The sequence below is a fragment of the Hemicordylus capensis genome, chromosome 1, assembly GCF_027244095.1.
Source record: "Hemicordylus capensis ecotype Gifberg chromosome 1, rHemCap1.1.pri, whole genome shotgun sequence".
Taxonomy (NCBI): domain Eukaryota; kingdom Metazoa; phylum Chordata; class Lepidosauria; order Squamata; family Cordylidae; genus Hemicordylus; species Hemicordylus capensis.
In genome coordinates this window covers 37,281,831-37,287,975 of record NC_069657.1, presented here as the reverse complement: position 1 = coordinate 37,287,975, position 6,145 = coordinate 37,281,831, and positions in this window count along the sequence as shown.

Sequence of the window (6,145 nt, the reverse complement as noted above, 5' to 3'; positions counted from 1 at the left end):
GGGAGAGTGGGCTTAGCCCGCTCTTCCCGCAGATGATCCTCAGACAGCCCTGGGTGGCCGGATTGGAACAGTTTCATTAGTTCCTTTGAAATCACTCCCATAAATGGCTGAAAGGTTTTATCAGAAGATGATAATCTATCGTAAAGGACATGGAGAAAGCATAGTGCAGGTTGCTAGCTTTTGCACAATATTTGAAACAGAAGTCCCACTTTGTTCATTGGAGCTTACTTCTGAGTAAATATGCATAGAATCAGTATTCATTTATTCATCTGGTACACCATCAGTCCAAGAATTGCTCAAGGATTTGAACAAAATATTCCCACAACCAGCAAAAGGAGGGTAGGAGGCAGTAAACCCAGCTATTAATGCTTGTGTGAACCCACAGGAATCCCTCCAACAGCAGCCATGTTGACAATAGAGCTCTGTGGCTACAGGGGCTGTCATCTATGAATATGCTGCCCTGCAAAGCACACTCTATGATCCTTTGCTTGCAACACCTTTAGTGGGGCTCTGGGCCCATCTCCTGTCCCTTCGCAGCCAATCAGATTACTTATGGCTATTGCTTATGACCACACTAGGTTAGAGGAAACTCATTCAAGGTAGTGAAAATTTATTCAAACAACTCAAACAAATAACTCCTGCCCAACAGTGGCTTACATGATGTATAGCATTATATCTCTGTAAACCCTCCACCTGGGGCTGGTGTGGATTTGAAAGCAGGCCTGACTCTATTCAGAATGAGCAGTTGTGCAAGCACAGGACATCTGCAGTTCTAAAGGAATAACTTTTAAACACAATGATACTATTCTCACCTGCAGCCAAGACCGGGCTAAGGCAGCCAAGCCTGGTTTTGGTTGCATGTGAGAAGCAGCAGGAGGTGAGTGGCTGTCAACAGCAATGTGGCACCAAACCCACCTGTGGAGCTTGCCTCTAAAATGGCTCCCTTCACCCCCCTTCACCCCCTTTTATTTATTTCCCTTCACCCCTCCCCCCTTCCCCCCCAGCACTGGCTGCTTGCAGTGATGAGTGCCTGCCTGTTTCTAGCAGTGACAAGTGCCTGCCTGTTTCTTTGGGGATCCCCAAATGGGATGTGTGTGGGCTGGGATGACGCATCCCAGCCCCTAAACCTCTGCATTACCAGAGGAGCTGTTGGGCAACTGGGGTGCAAAATTGTGCACCCTGCAAGGACTAGGCAATCATCTGTGTGGAAGGTTAGTTTCTTCAGCCTTTGCCACCTGCCTGGTAGCCCTTATCACTGATCATGAGAAAGGGCCCAATGTGTAGTTAAACTGTGGAATTTGCTGCTGCCGGATGTCATGATGGCCAGCAGTCGAGAAGCTATTGAAAGGGGATTAGACAATAGGAATAGGACAATAGTTTGGTGCCGAACCAGTGCACAAGCCGAAGTTTGTACACATCCCTGTTAGGAAAATTCCTAAGGAGGATAGGGCTATCAATGGCTACTAGCCTTGGTAGTGATATACTTCCTCCAGAATCAGAAGTGGCATGCCCCTGAACATCAAGTGCTAGGGAGCACCAAGGAAGGGGCGGTTTCCCTCTTTCCCCCACTTGTACCCCTGCTAACTGGGCAAACAGGCACCTTTTAACATGGTGATTCTCTTTATTTAGCAGGGGGAGAGTAACTGGCCCTACCCACTCCCAGCACAGTATCTCCAGTGACTGTTGCTGGTGTCTATCTTATGTTTCTTTTCAGATTGTGAGCCCTTTGGGGACAAGGATCTATCTATCTATCTATCTATCTATCTATCTATCTATCTATCTATCTATCTATCCTTTATGTAAACCGCTTTGGAAACTTTTGTTGAAAAGCAATATATAAGTATTTGTTGTTGTTGTTGTTGTTGCTTCCCTAGTGCACCTGGTGGGCTGTTGGACTGGATGGAACTTGGCCTGATCCAGCAGGGCTTTTCTTCTGTTCTTGTCTTCCCATTTGCCCCAGTGGGGAAAACTGTGTAATCCGGCTTGCACAACTGCTGGTTCTGAAAAGCACTGGGGCTGTTTATAAGTCTGCAGCAGTCCCTGAGCAGGACATTATGGAGACATAATGCTGTGCATCATGTAAGCCAACATTTTGTAATTTGGGTCTCTCTTTCTCTTTTTTTGTAGGAAGGGCCTTTATGGTAAAACTTCCCTTGGCTGCATTCCAGATTTGTGATCAATTCTATTTTTAATACAGGACAGATGCATTAAGGGATCAGTGTTTGAAAGCAGCAGGAAAAAGAGAGAAAGAAATGTCCAACAAGGTTCCTAATGAATTAACAATTATGAACATAGTAGGATTTACTGAGCTGTAAATAGAGGGTTTGCTGCTGGATTCTTTCCCCTTGTTTTATCTGCACCTAGTCTCTGATCAGAGCCCTCACTTCCAGTGCTGCTGTGCTGCTGTTCCATATGGCTTTTCAGAACAAACATGGGTCATTCAGATTACCACTAAATAATGAGTTGTTTCTGGTTTCCATGGACACCCCTGCGTCATGGTAACTAAGGATAAATGACTTCTGGCTTTCCCCTAGTGATGAATTTAATCTATTTTTTAAAAAAAATTGGTTTCAAATTACAAACATAATGTGAAATTTAGCAGAATATAATATCTAGACATTTTAAAAAGGATTCGCTCTAATGAAATTGAGCAAGACATGCATTGATTTGAAAGTTAAACCAGAAGAAGGTACCTCTACACAATTATCAATATATGTCATGACCACTGTTCTTAGGAATATAGGAAACTGCCTTATATCAAATCAGACCATTGGTTCATCTAGCTCAGTACTGGTAGCGACCCCTTCAAGGTTTCAGGCAGAAGCCTTTTCCAGCCCTACCTAGACAGTGGTGGATTAACAGAGAGGCAGAGTAGGCATTTGCCTATGGCAGCAAAATTTGAAGAGCAACAAATTTTGCCCCTCAAATTTTGCCGCCCCTCTCTGTGGGCAGCGGTGGTTGCAGCAAGGGTGGAGTGCGTGAGGAGAAAGTCCCCACTTTTACCTTATATAAAAAAAGGCAAACCTTCTTTGCTTAAGGTAGAAGGGCGGCAAAAAGCTTAATTCGCCCCTATACCTAGAGATGCCAGGGATTGAACTTGGAACCTTCTGCATGCAAAGCAGATGCTCTGCCACTGAACTTCAACCCCAGTCCCATTGTTCCCAGTTTTTCAAATATATACTACTCTGCTTCGGAAATTCAGTTAGTTTTAATAAACACATTGTTTGAATTTATTCATTCATTCATTCATATAAAAACCCACTGCCTTTCTCATCAAGATGGCAGCCCAAGGCAGCCTACAATGAGAGAAGAGAATAAAATCAGAAAAACACAATAAAAAGTAACCAGGAGAGCATAATAAATAGGCAGTCACAATAAAATCCCCATCTACCACTAAAGTCCACCACTCAAGTTTCCAGTTGGTTGGTTTTTGCAAAAACCAATTTTGTAGTAGTTATCAAGTACAAGTTTGGTTTGTGTAAATGTATTAACATTATCAGTTTTACTTAGTTAAGTAGGCATTACACTACTTCCAAAACTAAGCTGATGTGAACAATTTCATTAAGTGCACTAATAAACACTGTCCAATATCTGATCACTCTGTTATAATGCCACCATATAAGGGGCAGTCCAAGGCATTTTGCTGCCTGAAGCACAATACAAAACCACAGTACAACCACAGTACAACCCCTGATACACACAATTTTGAAGGGGACAGGCTGAGAATGCAGCCATCAGGACATCCTCCACATTTGTACCAATGACCTCACAGTGCATCACATGGTGGGGTGACTGTTCATCTGAATGGCCCCTAAACATGCACTCCAGATACTTGTTTAATCAAGTATCTGGAGTGCATTTATAGGGACAAAGAAGGAATGGTGCAAAAATATTTTTTTACAGAAACAAGTCCCAGCGTGTTTTGAGGCTGGTGAACATCTTAGAGAGAAGCTGTGTACTGTGTTTTATAAAGACTTTCCCCCGAAGAAGAGATCCACCAGCCTTGAAATGCGTCGGGATTAGTTTCCTTAAATAATTATTTGTGTTTATAGGGGCCATTCAAATGAAGAGTCCCACATGCAAGAAAGGAAAGCACTGGGAGGGCATCAGAACATCTGTGGATGATGTCCTGATGGGTGCACTCTCTTTGTGCTAGTGGCCAGGACTAGCCTGGCATGGGAGGTCAAGTCTATCCATCCTATGCAGGAGGACCTGGGTAGACCAGACCTCCATTGCTCTAGTGGCTAGACTTACTTGTGGAGGGGGGCACCTCCCTGTCCAAAACAATGGGTGGACTTGGCCACCCAGCACTGTAGAGGCCAGGTCTGCCACTATCACTGACTCACTCAAGTTGACTGGTAGACCTAGCCTCCATCAAATAGTGGCCAGGTTTATGGCCACTGTTGCAGCTGCTCCATTCAAGTCAACTGGTGGACATATGGTCTCCAAATGGTCTCTCCATCTCAGAGAGACCATGTTACACCTCTGCTGATGGAATTACACTGGAGTTACACTGGCTGCCTATAGGACAAAATACAAAGTGCTAGTTATAACTTATAAAGCCCTAAACGGCTTAGGCCCTGGGTATTTGAGAGAACGTCTTCTTCATTATGAGCCCCACCGTCCATTGTGGTCATCTGTGGAGGTCCGTCTCCAGTTGCCGCCAGTTCTTCTGGTGGCCACACGGAGATGGGCCTTTTCAGTTGCTGCCCTGGGACTATGGAATGCGCTCCCTATTGAGATACGATCCTTCAATCTCTGACAATTTTTTTAAAAATGCTTAAAAACCCAACTTTTTACTCAGGCTTTTCTAGCTTTTTAATAGGTTTTTAATTCTGTGATTGACTTTTAAATTGTTAGTTTTTAATTATTTTTTTGTGTTTTTATGTGTGTTTTTAACTGTTTTATTATTGTGAACCACCCAGAGACACGAGTTGGGGCAGTATAAAAGTGTAATAATAAATAAATAAATAATAAAATAAATATATGGTCTCCATATAATTTTTAAAATAAAATTGGTGAGAAAGGAACACTGGTTGTCTTACCATTAAGGTTCTTTCTCCCCACTGTACGAAGAGAATCCATTGAGATGGGTTGTCATACTTACTTGCTCCCTAGAGACAGGATCTCATGAGTTTTACAGACCCTTGATGTTCCGGGGTCAGGACCTCCCTGTGATAATCCCCATGGGTGTCATGGAGGAGGATTCCTCAGATGAAGACTCAGAGCAGGGAGAGCAAGTTGAGACTCTAGTTGACTTAGCAGAGCCAGAGCTGACAGGCTTGCAGGCCCCTTTGCCTCCCTCCCTTTCTCCTCCTGATAAAGCCTCTGAGGCACCCAAAGGTGAGGTGCATGTCCCAGACCCCCAGCAGCAATGTTTGGCCAAAGTACAGGCTCAAAGGGAGGAATGCCGCACATTGGAAAGGCTGGCCAGAAGGAACAGGTGTTCCAGCTCTGACCTGACTGCATCTCCCTGACAAAGCTCAGCTGCAGTGATGCACGGGACTCTCAGCACACAGCCTATTTAGAGTGGTTTGAGAGCTAGATCTGTGCTGGAAACAACATCTGTGGTGAACAGCCCTGACCGTGAGCATCCTTGACCTTGGTACTGAGCCTGCTAGTTTGGACTGACTACAATTGTGTTCACCCCTGATCCCAACATCTGTGAAATTCCTGGAGCAGATTTTTGGCAATGTTTTGAGACTATGCTTCTGTTCCTGTTGGACTGCATCTGGCAGCTCTCCCATCCCCTCTGAAGAGAGTGGTTCTCCGCTGCTCGGCAGCTGTCCAGCAGGTCATTACACTCCCTGTTTTGGGACTGTCTGGTGAACGGTGTGCTACAGGAAGGCTCCAGTGAATACTGCAATGACTTGGCAGAGTAATACAGTAAAGAATAGCAAAAAATATCAAAACATGGACAACACGATACATAACAATGGAGAACAGCCAGGGTACAGAACAGAACATACAAACGTGTGGAGCTCCCAATGTTGAAAATTAGGTAAGCAAGCCCTATGTTACCAAATTAAAATGCATAGGCCACACTCATAAACCGAGGGTGGGTCGAATACCCTCCATACAACAGGGAGAAAGATCTTTCACGGTAAGACTACCAATGTTCCTTTCTCCCCTGGTGTAGGAGGGT